This window comes from Gorilla gorilla, chromosome 10 (assembly GCF_029281585.2).
Source record: "Gorilla gorilla gorilla isolate KB3781 chromosome 10, NHGRI_mGorGor1-v2.1_pri, whole genome shotgun sequence".
Lineage (NCBI taxonomy): Eukaryota > Metazoa > Chordata > Mammalia > Primates > Hominidae > Gorilla > Gorilla gorilla.
The window spans coordinates 89,481,418-89,499,402 of record NC_073234.2 but is presented as its reverse complement, the minus strand read 5'-3'; the positions used below and the strand labels follow the sequence as shown (position 1 = coordinate 89,499,402).

General features: G+C 36.1%; 1 pseudogene; it reads right to left on the bottom strand.

The window, feature by feature from the left end:
* Positions 1–1,338: 1,338 nt before the first annotated feature.
* On the bottom strand, positions 1,339–17,447 carry LOC101150052 (SURP and G-patch domain-containing protein 1-like; annotated as a pseudogene).
* Positions 17,448–17,985: the final 538 nt, after the last annotated feature.

The following is a 17,985-nucleotide window of genomic DNA, read 5'->3' as shown; positions in this document are numbered from 1 at the left end:
CATTGGAACAAATGCATGATTTTTCCAGTAAATATGTGAAATAATAGTCTTCAAAAATCACTAATTTACCACTTTACGTGCTTTTACAAAAAATGCTATCAACATTATTTTAATAGAAACTAATATTTTTTAAAAACAAGTGTTCTAGCTGTTCTACACCAAATACATTGATTTAAAAAAATCCGCTTAGTTTTTCAAGTGTTTGGAATATTCTAGATTCTTGCTATTGTTTGTTTGTTTCTTAGAATTCACACTGTATTCCACAACTATTCCATGGCAGGCATAGCCACTCTGATAAGATCCTTTTGGTGTAGGCAAACAGAGAATACTAGTACGTTTCCACTAGCATTCCCATTCTATTGGCTGGCATCAGAATGTTGTCTTTTCATGGGGTGTATTGGTGGACTCTTTTGAAGCTGCCTTCCTCAGGGTATACATACTGTACAGTGTGTATCCTGACTTGGCAGAGCTACTTTTATGGCATCTCTTAACCTATAAATTAATGCAGCTGGGCCTTTGTCTCTGCTTCCCTTTCTGCTTGCCCTACTAATCATGGCTTACCCAGGAGAGTAACAGTCTTTAAAATTCCTCAGAAGGAAAACAGGCTCTAAACACTGAGTATACATATATATACACATATATATAGTGTGTATATATATGAGTATATATATATATTCATATATATATTCAAACAACTAAAGACAAATGTCAGTTTCTCAAGAATATTTTTACCATATTCCCATCCAGTGGCAGTTCTGGGATGGGCCTAAGGGTTTCTACAGCTTTTGAAACATCCAACCAGAAGTGATTAATGTCAATTTCTCTTTAGTAAACATCTCTAATCTCTCTGAGATGGAGCTCCTTTCAATTATCCTAGTGAGCTGAGCATGAACGGACTCAGTTTCTTCCTCCAGTGCTCTCCATTTTCTGCTTATATGGCTGGACTGGTAGGAGTGAAGATTGAAACACTAGTTTGGCTTATCTTCCCTCTAAAAAAGGAGGTGGAGTCTGGGGTGGGAGGACTCTGGAAGTTACATATTTGTTTTATAATGTGGAAAGTCTCGTTGTCTATTGTCCTCAAATTTTCAAAAAAAAAAAAAGGGAAAGACCCATTTTATGTAATGAGCCCAGATATTTCATTCATAGAACCAAAATTTCTCTATAATATATAAAAGGGAGGGGGTGGGAGTTGCGGAGAGCAAACATTACAAAATTGCAGAAAAGAGACCATTCCTCTCATGTATAAAAACATTCTGTTCTATGAAGGTGTAATCCAGAGTGATGTGTTAAAATAAATATAAAATTGGGGATCAATTTTGTGTGAGTGTGCGGATAAATGCTAGGCTTTCATGGTCATTATATTAGCTCAGAATAAAAACTCAGTGCTCTAGAGGTATCAGAAACAGCCTTTATAAGTACTTCACTCACTTTTTCTATAGTACACAAGGGAATGTCTATTAATATATATTTTACTGAACAAGACACTCTTTGCCTTCCATTTTCCCTGCCTTCCACCAAGCACAAACCTTCCATGCATTCAATAGAGAGTTAAAGCAAAATCTATTTCTGTGCATGATGTGGCAGGCTGATTTACTAAGAATTAAATGTGGCAGAATAACGTATTGAGAAATTTAATAACTGTCTAGTTTTTATTTTGCCATAGCACCAGAAAATGGATAGAGTGTTATTTTCTTTCACTCTCCATTTGCGTCAGGGTAGCGTTGAGTTTGTGTCCTTGAGTTCTGGGATTCCTTTTTTTCCTGGGTAAGGAGGGAGAAGAGAGATTTTTGGGAGTTTGTGAGCAATGGAGAAGTTGTCATGTAGAATATGCAAATAATAAGTATTAAAAAGTTAAATCCTCAATGTCTTCCTCCACCCATTCCATTTTTTTTTTTTTTCAATGAGCACGGGGACTTTATTACACGGCACGGTCCTCATACCTGTTTCCAGAACGCTCAGTAGTAAGGCCGTCTGGGATTGTTCAGGGGGTTGGGCCGGAAGCGGTAGGCCAGCATCATCTTCTTGCGGAAGGCCTCGTACTCGTCGTCCTCCTTGGAGAACTCGGCCAGCGGGTCAATGCTGAAGCCGGCACCTTCCACTGTGGTGGTGGCCTTGTTGACCGGGTTCTTGATGCCCTGGCCCTCCGAGCCCAGCCCCTCGCCTTCCTTCCAGCCCATCTTCATCAGCATCTGATAGCCAGTGTTCTCCACAGTCAGCCTGAACTCCTTGTACTCTGAGTAGTCAGGCTCACGGCTCTCCCTTCAGGGCCTTGAGGATTTCCAGAACTTCTCCAGCTCGTCCGGAGGCAGGAAGTCTCCCATGAAATGCTTGCCCTAGCCCACCTTTGTCAGCTGCTTGGCCCATTTCCTGGTCTTGTCCATCTCCATGCGCCGCAGCTGGTGCTTCCAGGTGCCCAGCTCGCTGTCCACCTCCTCGTCGCTGTCGTAGCCGTGCTGGTGCTGCATGTCCTGCATGGCCCGCTTGTGCTGCATGATCATGTCGTATATCTGCTGCATCTCCTGCTGCTCCTTCGGCTGCTGCTTCTGGGCGTCCGACAGCTCCGTGACGCCCACTAGAACCACGGGCTTCCCCTTCTTATAGCCGAGCCCCTTGAGGTCCTGAACTGACAGAGGCGAGGGAGAGGCGTCCACGTCCCTCTGCACCAGCTGAGCAGGTGGGAATTCTACCTTATCCTCCTCTGGCCTCCACCAGCTCTTCCGCTTCCTCTTCACGGTGGCTGCGGAGGCTGGCTTCCGTGGAGCGGCTGGAGCAGGGATGACGGAGAACGGGGGGGGCCGGAGGCTCAGGCGGGGACGAGATGGGGCAAGTGGTGGCCGGAGGCAAGGACCCTAACAGGGCCTCAGGAGGGGACTTGGGCTTCAGGCCGGGGTCGGGTGCCCTGAGGCTGCCTGTGGAGCCGGCCTTGGCTTTCCGGAACTCCTCCCGCTTCTATCGGTAGTACTTGTATCCTTGGCTGTTAGTCTCGTACAGAAAGCTGAATGCCTGGTTCTCACGGTTGTTCTGGAGGGCGATGGTTTCCACCTCCGGATGCCAGTCTGCTACGAACCTGGCCAACTTCCTTGCAAGGTTCTTGACCTCTTCATCCTCTGGGAGTGAAACTTTCTGAGAGGCTGCCTGCGACTTCTGTGCTTCCTTTCTTATCTCAGCCACCTTCTTTCTGTAGTAGAGAAATTCCCTGCTATTCTTATCCTGCAAAAATGCAAATGCCGGGTTTTCCTTGTAGTCCTCTATAGCTACTTTTTCTATCTCGGGGCCTCCTTCTGCCACAAAGTGGGCCAATTTCTCTATTACTTTCTGAGTCTCGGTTCCCTCTGAGGGTGAAACTTTGAGCTGGGATTACAGGCTCCCACCACCACGCCCGGCTAATTTTTTTTTTTTTTTTTTTTTTTGTATTTTTAGTAGAGACGGGGTTTCACAGTGCTGGCCAGGTGGGTCTCGAACTCCCGACCTCAGGCGATCCTCCTGCCTTGGCCTCCCAAAGTGCTGGGATTACAGGCGTGAGCCACTGCTCCCGGCCTCTACAGTGCAGTTCTATGGGAAGAAATTCACTTTATTATATAAAATGTTACTGTAAAAAAATAATATAAAAACGTATTTTCAAGGCAGTTAAAGAGATGTAGAAACCCATGCTTTGGATTATAAGTTAATAAGAACAAATAAGAAATGGGAAGATGGCAGTGGGTAAGCCCAAAATTAAATACTAAAAACATACATTGATTATTTAGAAATGCTAAAAACATACATTGATTACTTAGTAACAGTGGGATACAAAGTTTCCTGAAACGAGGAATATAAAGAAGATCTTTATTTTATTTCATAATGTTTTACAACTTCTCTAAAAATACTTATATTGTTCAATCACTAATCATCTACATGCTTCAGTGAACATACAAGTGTATGTGTCTTTTTGGTAGAAAGATTTTATTTTCTTTCAATATTTTCCCAATTTCTATACAAGTTGGACAGAGAAGTGCAAGTCATGGAAAGGGGAATAGAGTTTTTCAGTTAGCACATAAATCTGAGATTAATATTTAGGGCTCAATACTTTTTTTGAGATTGCATTTTTGCTTTTCTTCAGCATCATACATTTAGCAAAATTTTTAGGTAATAAAATCATGATATAGCTGTTGAATTACCCTGTTTTCTTGAAAACTTTCTGAAAAATTAAGCTGATATGAAATTTCTAAATTATACTAATGTATCTGTAGAAAACAACTTGAAAAGTTCCTATGTAACTTGCAGAGAAGTTTAACCTTTTTAATATATTAATGCATTTATAATTTAATTTAGCTTTATTTCACCTGCAATTACACATGAGTTTGCTTTAAGATTTCTAAAAAAATCAGGGTATTTCATGTTAAGCATTATGGATATAAATATCTGAGATGAATTTAGCTAATAGTAAAATCTAAGATTTTTATCTCTTCTAGAAATTATCCACTACCGCTGTACATTTACATTAAATATGTCAATAAAATCTCTAGTTATATTCTTTGAAGGTTTACTAAAAATATTCAGAGTAAATGCAAAATATTTTATCATACTTTAATATTGATGTAAGTATTCCATTTTGGAAGGGATTTTTCTTTAGATAAATTTTGAGTATTTCACTGCATACTGTATTTGTCTCCCACTAGTTACCAAGAGTTATGGAGTAAGCTCACTATGACATAATGTACCAATTACTTTTCTTGGTGTACCAGTATCTCCTTTCATCTTGTGTTTGGACAGTGCTGCTGTGTGTGTGTGTGTGTGTGTGTGTGTGTCTATGTCTGTGTATGTCTGTGTATGTGCTTGCAGGAAAACAAATCCATATGGGAGACTAGTGAAGACAATAGTAGTTGACTTTTCTGTTGTGCTAATTCAATGAAAATTTCAAAACTAAGCATTTACAGAGAAAGCAATTCAAGATGTTGCAGGTAAAGTCTTTTTTCATTATGTATCATAAGAATAAAAATTAAATCCTGTGTTAAATCATATCCTCTCTATTAAGTTGACTGACCATGATATAATATATCCCAATAGGGTCAGAAATAAGCCTGACGAGGCTAACTTTCTTAAAAGAATACTGCTTATGCCATTTGCCCTCCATAGGTACAGGATTTTTACTTTTCCTTTTATTTTTATTTTATGTTTTTTTTTTTTTCAACTCTTAGTTTAGATTCAGAGAGTACATGTGCAGGGTTGTTACCTGGGTATATTGTGTGATGCTGAAGTTTGATGTACAGTGGATCTCGCCCAGGTACTGAGCATAGTACACAATAGGTAGTTTTTCAATACCTGCTCCCCTCCTGCCCTACCCTCTCTAGTAGTCCCCAGTGTCTATTGTTTCCATCTTTATGTCCATGAGTACGCAGTGTTAGGTTCTCATTTATAATTAGGAAAATGCAGAATTAGAGGAAAACTGGTCTGGTTTTCTGTTGCTGCATTAATTTGCTTAGGATAATGGCCTCCAGGTGCATCCATGTTGCTACAGAAGAACATGATTTTATTCTTTCTTATGGCTGAGTAGTATTCCATGTTATAGATATATTACACTTACTTTATCCAATCCGCCATTGATGATCACCTATCAGTGATGATGTCTTTGCTATAGTGAATAGTGTTGCAGTAAACATATATGTGCACGTGTTTCTTTGGTAGAAAGATTTTATTTTCTTTTGGATATATCCAGTAATGGGATTGCTGGGTCAAATGGTAGTTCTAAGTTCTTTGAAAAATGTCCGCACTGTTTTTCACAGTGTCTGAACTAATTTACATTTCCACTAACAGTGTGTAAGTATTTCTTTTTCATACAGCCTCACCATCATCTGTTTTTTTTTTTTGACTTTTTAATAGTAGCCATTTTGACTGGTGTAAGATGGTATCTCATTCAGGTTGTTTTTTTTTTTCAAGTTGTTTAATTTTTTTTTTTTACGAATTTTTAAAATTTCAGTAGGCCTTTGGGGAACAGATAATGTTTGGTTACATGAATAAGTTATTTAGTGGTGATTTCTGAGATTTTGGTAAACCCAACACCCGAGCAGTGTACGCTGTACCCAATGGGTAGTCTTTTCTCTCTAACCTCCCTCCCACCCTTTCCCCTGAGTCTCCAAATTGTGGTTTGGATTTGCATTTCTCTGATAATTAGTGATGTGTAGCATTTTTAAAATATATTTGTTGGCTGCTTGTATGTCTTCCTTTAAGAAGTGTCTCTTTATATCATTTGCTCATTTTTAAGTGGGTTATTAGTTTTCAGCTTGTTGATTTGTTTAAATTCCTTAAAGATTCTAGATATTAGATCTTTACCAGCTGCATAGTTTGCAAGTATTTTATCCCATCCTGTTGGCTGTCTGTTTACTCTGTTGATAGTTTATCTTGCTGTGCAGAAACTCCTTAGTTTAATTAGGACCCACTTGTCAAGTTTTGTTTTTGTTGCAGTTGCTTTTTAGGACTTACCCACAAATTCTTTCCTGAAGCCAATGTCCAGAATGGTGTTTCCTAGATTTTCTTCCAGGATTTTTAGAGTTTGAGGTCTTATATGTAAGTCTTTAATCCATCTTGAGTTAATTTTTATATGTAGTGAAAAGTATGGGTCCAGTTTCTACTTATTGCTAGCCAGCTATCTCAGCACCATTTATTGAATAAGGAGTCCTTTCCCCATTGCTTGTTTTTGTCAACTTTGTCAAAGATCAGATATTTGTAGGTGTGCAGCTTTATTTCTTTGCTCTGTATTCTGTTCCATTGGTTTATGTGTCTGTTTTTGGACCAAGACCAGGATGTTTTGGTTACTGTAGCTTTTTAGTATAGCTTGAAGTTGGGTAATTTGATGCTTCCAGGTTTGTTCTTTTTGCTTAGGATTGCCTTGGCTATTCCGGCTCTTTTTTAGTTCCAAATGAATTTTAGGATGGTTTTTCTATAATTCTTTGAAAAATTACATTGGCAATTTGATAGGTATTACACTGAATTATAGATTGCTTTGGGCAGTATGATTATTTTAATTATATTGTTCCTTTCCGTCCATGAGCATTAAATGTTTTTCCATTTGTTTGTTCTATATATGATTTCTTTCATCAGTATTTTGTAGTTCTCCTTGTAAGGTCTTTCACCTCCTTCGTTAGGTGTATTCCTAGATATATATTTTTTTCTATTGTAGCTATTGTAAATGGGATTTCATTCCTAATTGGACTCTCAGCTTGAACCTTATTGGGGTATAGCAATGCTACTGATTTTTGTACATGAATTTTGTATCCTGAAATTTTCCTGAAGTTGTTTATTAGTTCCAGGAGCCTTTTGCTCATGTCTTTAGGGTTTTTATAGATGTGGAATCATGTTGTCAGTGAAGAGAGAAAATCTCACTTCTTCTTTTCTTATTTGGATGCCTATTTCTTTCTCTTGCTTGATTGCCCTGGCTAGGACTTTCAGTACTATGTTGAAAGGAATAGTGAGAGTAGATATCCCTGTCTTGTTCCAGTTCTCCAGGGAAATGTTTCCAGCTTTTGCCCATTCAGCATAATGTGGGCTGTGGGTTTATCATAGATGTCTCCTATTATTTTGAGGTATGTTTCTTCGATGTCTAGTTTCCTGAGTGTTTTTATCATGAAGGAATATTTGATTTTATCAAAGCCTTTTTCCGTGTTTTTGAGAGATCATATAGTTTTGGTTTCAATTCTGTTTATGTGGTGAATCACATTATTTATTTGTGTATGTTGAACCAACCTTGCATCCTAGCGAGGACATCTACTTGATTATGGTGAATTTACTTTTTATGTGCTGCTGCATTTGGTTTGCTTGTATTTTGTTGAGGGTTTTTGCATCTATGTTCATCAGGGATATTGGCCTGTAGTTTTCTTTTTTTGTTGTGTCTTTGCCAGGATTTGATATCAGAGTGACGCTGCTTTCATAGAATGAGTTACAGAGGATTCCTTCCTCCTTAATTTGTTGGAATAGTTTCAGTAAAATTGGTATCCATTCTTCTTTGAATGTCTGGTGGAACGCAGCTGTGAATCCATCTGGTCTGGAGCTTCTTTTGGTTGGAGGTTTTTTGTTTCTTATTCAATTTCAGAACTCCATATTGGTCTTTTCCGTGTTTCAATTACTTCCTGATTCAATCTTGGGAGATTGTGTGTTTCTGGGAATTTATCCATTTCCTCTAGATTTTCTAGTTTTGTATTCATAGAGATGTTTGTAAGTCTCTGAGGATTTTATATTTCTGTGGAATCGATTATAATGTAACCTTTTTCATTTCTGATTGGCACAGCATTTTTAAGCAAAGTTCTAGATGGGCCTAATCAGTTCAAAAATGTACTTTATATTATCTGAATGGATATTAAATTACCAGAAATTTGAGAAACTTTAAAATTGTTTAATTGATTATATATGTATTTTATATATATATATATATAAAATATAGATCACATATTGGTAATAAATATAGAACAAACACCTATGGATCTACCACCTCAATTAAAAAGCAGAACAGGCCAGGCGCGGTGGTTCACGCCTGTAATCCCAGCACTTTGGGAGGCCAAGGCAGGCGGATCATGAGGTCAAGAGATCGAGACCATCTTGGCCAACATGGTGAAACCCCGTCCCTATTAAAAACACAAAAATTATCTGGGCATGGTGGCACACACCGGTAATCCCAGCTACTTGGGAGTCTGAAGCAGGAGAATCACTTGAACCCGGGAGGTGGAGGTTGCAGTGAGCCAAGATTGTGCCACTGCACTCCAGCCTGGCAACAGAGCGAGACTCCGTCTCAAAAAAAGAAAAAAAAAAAAAGCAGAACATTGCAAATATTAACTCTATCTCTTTGCTCCTTACTTTCCTATCCTTTCCTCCTCCCTTCCATAATTAACCATCATCCTAAATGTTGAAATTACTTCTTTGTCTTTTAAACATATAATTTTTATCAGATAAAATAAAAAAGGTTAAAATGCTTTTTAGAATTGACAACTACCAGTATTACACAGTTAAGTTAAACACTTAGATTTATACTCTGATTTTGCCATGTTATCCCTGTCTTTGGACATTTTCAGTCTGAATTAAAAAAAAACTAAATAAAAAAGTGTGAGAGGCATTGTTATAGAATGTAACTTCTATGTAGAGTTTTTGTGAAGATTAAATAGAGAAAGCATATAAAATGCACAATGCAATGCCTGGTGCTTCCTAGATTTTAAAAAAATCATTAGTATTAGTATTAGTAGCAGTATTACTACTATTATTATCATTATATGTTACTGTGTATGTGTAATTGTTGATTATAATTTAGTAACGAGTGAATCAACAGTTTAATTGAAAGCTTTGTCTTAGTTTGTAGATAGTAAAATTTTTTTTTGGTTATACATATTAACATTTTAATGAATTTTTTCTTCAATGATTCCATGTGTGCCTTGTGTTTTATTATTGGAACACTGAGCATGTGGGGGTTATTTATATCCTACTGATCAAGATCATCACCAAAGTCTGATTGCAAAAATTCAAGACATTGCAACCTTAGGAATAAATGGGTTAAGAAGATAATTTGAAGCATATAATTCTATATCAACATTTGTCAATACCCTCATGATACTTGGGCTGTCAAAATAAGCAGAATCACTGAATGACTGTGACAGAACTGAATCTAATCCTTCTCAATCACACTACATCCTACTCCAGTATCTACATGAAGTGAAACATGCTTGTGCTGATCATCTTATGACCTTCCCAAAATTTTAATAATTTACAAGCTGTTCAAACCTCCTGGTTACCACTTTCTTTTTGTGAGGAAATTGGAATGAAGTACCTTATTGTCCCAAAATTGTTTCCATAGATAATATTTATAGTTTATAAATTAAAGATATTTCAGAATATTTGTGCACATCACATACACATTTACAAACAAAGCGTAGTTTTCAATTACAAAATTAATTAATAGGTATCTAATAATTCTAAAAGAGACTTTATAGATTCCCTTGGCATTTTATGTCCCTGTATTGTGTTACTACATATGCTATGTGGAAGGAAAAATTATATTTTGACAGTTTGCTTTTCTCAGGTTGTTGCTTAGCAGTGCAGATGCTATCATTTCTTTCATTATTTTTATCACATGCATAATTTTAAAAGACACAGTGCTTGTAATGGCTTTAAGAAATTATTACCTTCCAGAATTTTACTATACTATTACTATGTTCCTCAACAGCTACTTATCATACATTCCTGCTAAAATAGGCAATATTATTTTTCTCCACCCCTTTGCTTTAGTTTGATAAGAAAATATGAGGGAACTAATAACTACTTTATAAATAAAATTTGTTTTCAAATTAATACAGAAGCAGAAACAAACACAAATAAACATATTAAAGATGATGTCCTAATGATATCGTAATGAGGCTCTAAATAATACTAGTTGTGTTGTATATTATAAAAGTATTGTGGGGAAAAAAATTCAGCAGGGCAAGTTATCTGAATTTAAAAGCAATGGAAGAACTTCCAAATAAGAATGTCAGTAAATTCTCAGCATAAAATACTACAACTTTGAGGAAACTGCAATTAAAAGACAAATACTATGAATCAAATTATTAAAACAAATTAGACTGTTTCTATCATTAAAGTTTAAATGCCTCAGACAAATAGATAAGAAAATACTGATATAATAATAGATAAATACACTATGAACTGACAATTCACAATACAGGAAAGAGAACAATTATGATAACATTAGATAACATAAATATTAGATAACATAAATATTCAAAACAGCTGAATATAAAAGAGTTGATAAAGTTTTAACAAAGTTTTAAAATTTCCAACTGACTAATACAACTCTGTAGGGAAGATATGAACTCTGGAGTTCAAAATATCTGTGTACACTTTTGTAGCCCCATCATAGTAGTTCTTTAAAAATCTAGGCTCTGACATAACAAAATCCATATTTCTACTGTGTGCACCCCTTGCTCTTTTATTATCCTTTGATGCCCTGCTTTTCAGTGGTGTCCTTAAGAAGATCTTTCTCTTACAGTGTAACCTTAACCATTTCTGCTACTAATTAACCTTTCTTCCCCTAAACTGGTTACACATTCCATGTGCATGTTTGTCTTTCTTTCTTCTATTTGTGCTGTCTGTGAAATTTAGGAGAGGAACAAAGATTCTCTCAGCAAAAGGGCACCAAATCTTTTTATTGCTAACTCCTTGGTTCATGGATTCTCAATGGTCAGCCTGAGGCCATAATTGTGTTCATATGTCACCATAGACTAATCTCAAGAGCCTGCCCTCTTTCAATTCCTTGTCCCCATACAGAATCCTAAATATCATTTCCGGTCTCGTTACCATTTAAACTTTCAACTAAACAACTTAAAGAGACACTTCTCAGGGGAGAATTGGGGGGGAAAATGGTAGTTGAAAACTAGCTTCCGCTGTGTATATATTCAGATAATCAGTAACAAAACTGTGGAGATTTTCCTGTCCCTCCGTAACACATTCCTGTAAAAGGAGAAAGGTGAGATGTAGAACTTTCAGAAACCCAGAAGCAAGTCTCCTCTATATAAACATTATAAGGTGCAGTTATTATTTTTCAATCAGAACACCTTCAGTGTGACCCTTGATCATTTAGTACCTGCCAAGAAAAGCTTAACCATCTACAGAAAAATATCATTTACCCTTTATCTAAAAACTACTGCTATATTCTCGTTAATTAATTTATTTTTATTTTTTATTTATTTATTTTTTTGAGACGGAATTTCACTCTGTCACCCAGGCTGGTGCAATCTTGGCTCACTGCAACCTCTGCCTCCTGGGTTCAAGTGATTCTCCTACCTCAGCCTCCTGAGTATCTGGGATTACAGGTGTGTGCCACCACTCCTGGCTAATTTTTGTATTTTTAGTAGAGATGGGGGTCTCACCATGTTGACCAAGCTGGTCTTGAACTCCTGACCTCAAATGATCCACCCGCCTCAGCCAACCAAAGTGTTAGGATTACAGGCGTGAGCCACCAGGCCAGGCCCTTGTTAATTTGTTTTGAATAAGAAATCACAGTATTTAAATATAGGCAGTTCCTATTTTTTTTTTTTTTTGTATTTCTTTTCTTTCTTTTTATTTTTTTGAGATGGAGTCTTGCTTTGTCACCCAGGATGGAGTGCTGTGCCACGATCTTGGCTCACTACAACCTCTGCCTCCTGGTTCCAGTGATTCTCCTGCCTCAGCTTCCCGAGTAGCTGGGATTACAGGCACATGCCACCACATCCCTTTAATTTTTTTAAATTTCAGTAGAGACGGGATTTCGCCATGTTGGCCAGGCTGGTCTCAAACTCTGGACTCCAGATGATCCACCCAGCACTACCAAAATGCTGGGATTACAGGCATAAGCCACCCAGCTTTAAATGTTAATTCTATCAGTGAAGTGATACAGGTTGAATTTTCTTTTAAAAATAATTTGGGTAAAAGATAAGAGATCAACTGTATACGATTTCATGGGAATTTAGGTCAATTTAACTATGTCCCAAGAACTACATGTGTAGCACTTGCTGGGACTAATGATCAACTTGACTTGACCAGGCAAATTCAACATTAGCAACAGGTGAGCAACTTTATTAGAAGCAATTTCTATGTAAAATAAATCCTGGAAGTCATTGACATTATTTTAATACTACAACAAAGAGCAGAACAACTGATAGAAGAATTAGGCTCTACAAGACTTAAGAGATGGAAGACTGTTCGCCATTCATTAAGAGAAAGGGTGGGGCCGCAGGTCTCAGAAGCCGTAAGGTTAGCCTTCAGCATGGATTCTTGTCAGTCATGAATCATTCTCTGACACGAGATCTTGAAGGTGGAATCCAAGTTCCTTAGAGGCAAAGCAGTGTGGCCTTCTACCTACAGAGTTCATACAAGTGTTTTGATTAATATGGAATAATTTGTCACCAGAAGCTGAGTTACTAAAAGATAATTGGGGAAATTTCAGCTCACATTGTAGGAGAGATTATGCTTGTCTTAATTAATGGTTTTGACCTGAGTCAAGTTGGGAGGTGTTTTAATCAGAGAACTTGAGGCTGGAATTTTTTAAATAACACCAAAAAATTCAACAAAATAAGCTGTATTTTTTTTCCTAAAAGAAGATTCATGATAGCTCACCAAAAATATACTTTTTAGAGAAGTTTTGTTGTTATTTTCCTATATGTGAGGCAAGTCTCTCTGCTGAGAGGTTGACTCCACTTCACTCCTATTCCTGCCACCTCTGAACTCTGAATTACAATCCTAGACCTGGCTTTGATCCTCTGGAGTGTCACCGAGGAAGGACATCAGAAACTGGTGGAATAAACCAACTTAAAGATTTTTCCTTGTCTAGGTTTCCTTCAGTTTTATACTGAGTGTCTGTTTTATAGAACTTTCAGACACAGAATGCTGCTATTCAAAATGCCCTCAGGCTAGGCAGTTCTTGATTGATCCTAACATATGATACGAATGTGACTCAAATAGTTAGAAAGTCAGGATGGAGATGACCATAAAGTTGAATAATTCAAGAAAATAGGAGAATCAGAGATTGCTGTCTAGAGTCTTGGAGGTTGCCTCAACTAGAGAGAGGACCATGTAAGAGAAGGACTGAGGAGTTGATTTTAGGTGTTCCAGCCAACAGATCAAGTAAGAAATCAAGTAAGTATCATCTTATCAGATATAACCATTCTCTTAAAGCTAAGAATGAGGGGCATCTCTTTGGTTATAGCTTAATACTTGCCATGGCAAAATGTGCATACTTACAAGAGAAATGCAACTCTTTGTGTATATGCATGCGTACATGTGTTTACCAACACAATAAACAATAAGGAATTCTTTAAAACAAAACTAAAAATAGTGAAAAAAATCACAGTTTTCTTTCAGTATTCATGAATTTTGTGTTTCCAGGTCAACTGTTTTTAGTAGGATAATACATTCAATAGGATGTATAGAGGATAAAAATGAGATGTAGCTGATTCAAAAACGTCTAGGTTCTAATATCATTGAATTAAGAAATTAAGAACAATAACTCAAGTTTAAGACATCAAGTCAAATTTTCTTCCCAGTGCTTCTGTCAATAAAATGTTTATTTTCTTAGAATATGGGTTGTATACCACATTTTACTAAATTGTTTACCCTATATTGTGCACTTAGGCTACAGTTCACCTAGATGCAACTATTCACACATTTTTCTGTTCTTAATACATTATTTCTTAACTCTCCACTAAGAACAGTTATCTGCCATGGTGGGTAAATTAGTCCTGTCATATTAAGAGTTTGATATTTTCTTTTATAAATTTATGCTTTATTACAATATTTTGACGACTTAGAATGACTACCAAAAATTTAATTCTTAGCGAATTTAATATGTGTTGTCTTCTCAGGGTTGAATATTACTTTTGTCATGATATATTTTATTTTCAAAACACTGATGAATTATATTTGTGAATATTTTATTTAGAAATTTATTTCACTAGAATTTTAAAATTTGGTTTTGTTATGTGGTTATAGAGCCAATAATGAAACGTTAAAAAGTTTCACAACTTTTCTTGTGCTCTCAAATAGTGCAAATAATGGAAACTACTTTCTGAAGGCATTTTAGAACTCAGAATAAAATAACCTCAGTGTATTCTAATTTAGGACAAAATATATTTACTATTTTCATAATTTCCAATTGTTTTTTCCTTCAAATTTTTATTACTTATTCAGCCAACTTCATTAAATAAAATTTTTTTTGTAAATTACCTGTTTTACTTGGATTTTCAGATGTAATGGTTCAGTGTTGTATACATCATTCCACATATGCAAATAATTTTTATTTTGTGAAATGATAAAAATACATTAAACTCTATAGATCTTTCATCATATGCCTGGGTACATACTCACCATCCCATATCAGAAATTATTAATATTTTTTTGTATTCTTCAAATCTTATGTTTGATCCCAAGTCCCACTTTTTTCAAAGATAATTATTATTTAATTTATTACACAACTGTGTGTATATATATGTGTATATATAAATCATATATGTACATATATAATTTATATTATATATATATTATATATATGTATATATATTGCATTTCTCTTGTAAGTATGCACATTTTGCCACGGCAAGTATTAAGCTATAACCAAGGAGATGCTCCTCGTTCTTAGCCTTAAAAGAGAATGGTTATATCTGATAAGATGATACTTATTCGATTTAGTATCAAATAAGTATTTGTGAATATTTTATTTAGAAATTTATTTCACTAGAATTTTAAAATTTGGTTGTGTTATGTGGTTATAGAGCCAATAATGAAAAGTTTTATATATATATATATATACACAAAAAAAGTATATATATATATACACAAAAAAAGTACATATATATATACACAAAAAAAGTATATATATATATACACAAAAAAAGTATATATATATACACACACACAAATACATATATGTGTGTGTGTATATGTGTGTGTGTGTATATATATATTTATATATATTTATATATGATATATATATATATATATACTTTTGCCTGGGATTAGACACATTTTTCCCTATTCCTCTGGCTATGTACAGTTAAAAACTGAGACATATATAAAACGTATTCTGAAAGGTGGAGAGAGAGAATCAGGCAGTTTAGGGACCTCAGTACCGGAGAAATGATGTAGTGATGAGTTTCCTGGATTTTCTTTTTGATTCACATATTCCAAACTGCGAGCTGGCTAAGATAGTAACCTGGTAATGCCAACAGAAACATATTTTTAAAAAGTCCTAACAGATGCCTGCTGTTCCTAACTGAAAGAACAGAAAAATGGCAATCTAGCAAGACAGAAACTTTTATACAATAAACTCTTTATTGAAGAAAAACACCTTAAGAAAGACCATGGTACCACCCTCATCCAGCCAGCAAATGCAGAGTTCAGAGCCTAGATTTTCATTGTCTCTAGGTTGTAGTGAAGTTCTCCCTTCTCTACCCTACAGGGCTGGTGTCAGAGAAGGCTGAGTTGGGTACCAAGACATTCATTCTCTCCAGGTGGTAACAAGGACCCTCACATGGTATTAACGAAGACCAAATGGTAAGCCTCCATTTTCACTTCTACCTTGCAGTAATGAACTGTTACTCTTTCTTTTCCTCACTGGGAAGGTATTAAAAGATGTCTCTCGGAGAGTCAGTGCTTTCGCCTTCTCAGTAGCAATAAGGCTTCCCACCCCCAGCTATCTTAGTGTAAGTACGGGCCATGTGAGATACAGAAACAAGGCATCCCTTCTCCTACTAGATAGGGAGATATTAGTAGAAATCTAGCAGTGAGCCAGAACTCCTACTATCTCACAATAATTAGTACCTTCCCTCCGTGAGTATAGATGTCGGCCAAGTGTAGAACCGAATTTCTGTCCCCTTCTGGCAGTAACAAGGGGGTGCCCCACTCTTCCCTTGCCAGAGTGATGTCAGAGAAAGAGAGCTAAAACAGGCTTAAGTAAGATGCAGCATTTTATAATACCCAAAATATCTAGGTATTCATATAAAATTATACATCATACCAAGAACCAAAAAGATCTCAAACTGAATTAAAAAGATAATCAATACATGTTGACACTGAGATAACAGAGATGTTAGAATTATCTGGCAAAGATTTTAAAGCAGCCATAATAAAAATACTTAAATAAGCCACAAAAAATAGCTTGAAACATAAAAATAGGAAGCTATGGCAAGGAAGTAGAAAGTCTCAGTAAAGAAATTAAAGATATAAAGAAGAACTAAGTAAAAATTATAGAACTGAGAAATAAAATAATTGAAATTAGTAACTCAATGGATAATTTCAACAGCATAATGGATGAAACAAAGGAGACAAAGACCTTGAAGATACAACAACACAAATTACTTAATGAGAATAGAAAGAAAATAGACTGAATAAAAAGTGGACAGAACTGGGCAGGAACAGTGGGGTTATAATGAAAAAAAAAAAAAACCTAACATTCATGTTATTAGAGTCCAAGAAGGAAACAGAAAAGGTGAGGCTGTAATAGCACTTAAAAAATAATGGCTAAAAATGTCTCTAGTCTGGCAAAAACAGAAACACATTAGTCTAAAGAAGCTAAGTGTGATAGTGTCAGCTGTCAACCTGACTGGATTAAGAAATACTTAGCTGGAAAAACCTTATTTCTGGGTAGGTCTGAGAGGGTATTTCCAGAAGAGGTTGGCATGTGAGTTGGTGGACTGGCTAGGAAAGATCTGCCCTCAGTGTGGATGAGCACTATCCAATTATCTGAGGGTCCTGATAGAATAGAAAGGCCAAGGAAAAGCAAATTCTTTCTCTTTCTATTCTACAGCTGGAATACCCTTCTTCTGATAACCTGGTACCTCCAGGCTCTCCAGCCTTTGGATTCCAAAACTTACACCAGTAGCCCCTCGGGTTCTTGGGCTTTTGCCTTCGAGAGTTACATGATTAGTTTCCTTGGTTCTGAGGCTTTCAGATTTGGACTGAGCCATACGTAATACCAGCATTTCAGGGTCTTCAGCTTGCAGATGACTGTTCACAGGACTCCTTGGCCTCCATAATCAATTAAGCCAATTCCCTTAATAATCCCCTCTTATCTATCTATCATCTATCTTATTGGTTATGATTCTCTAGAGAACACTGACTAATACATTGAGCAAACTCTCAACAGGATAAAACAAAAAATATTACACCAACAGACATGACAGTTAAACTTCTGAAAACTAAAGACAAAGAAAACACATTGAGAGCTGTAAATGAGAAATGACACATTACCAATAAGGCAAAAATAATTCTAATAGGCAACAGATTTCTCATCAGAAACCATAAAGGCCAGAAAGAAGAGAACTACCAACCAAGATTCTATATTTAATGAAAATATCCTTCAGGAATAAAGAGGAAATCAAGATATTATCCAATGAAAGAAATTAACATTAACTGGAACTTTATAAAGGAGAATATTCAAACCTCCAATAAGTATATGGAACAATATTTAACATTATCTACCATTGGAGAAACAAATTGATTCCT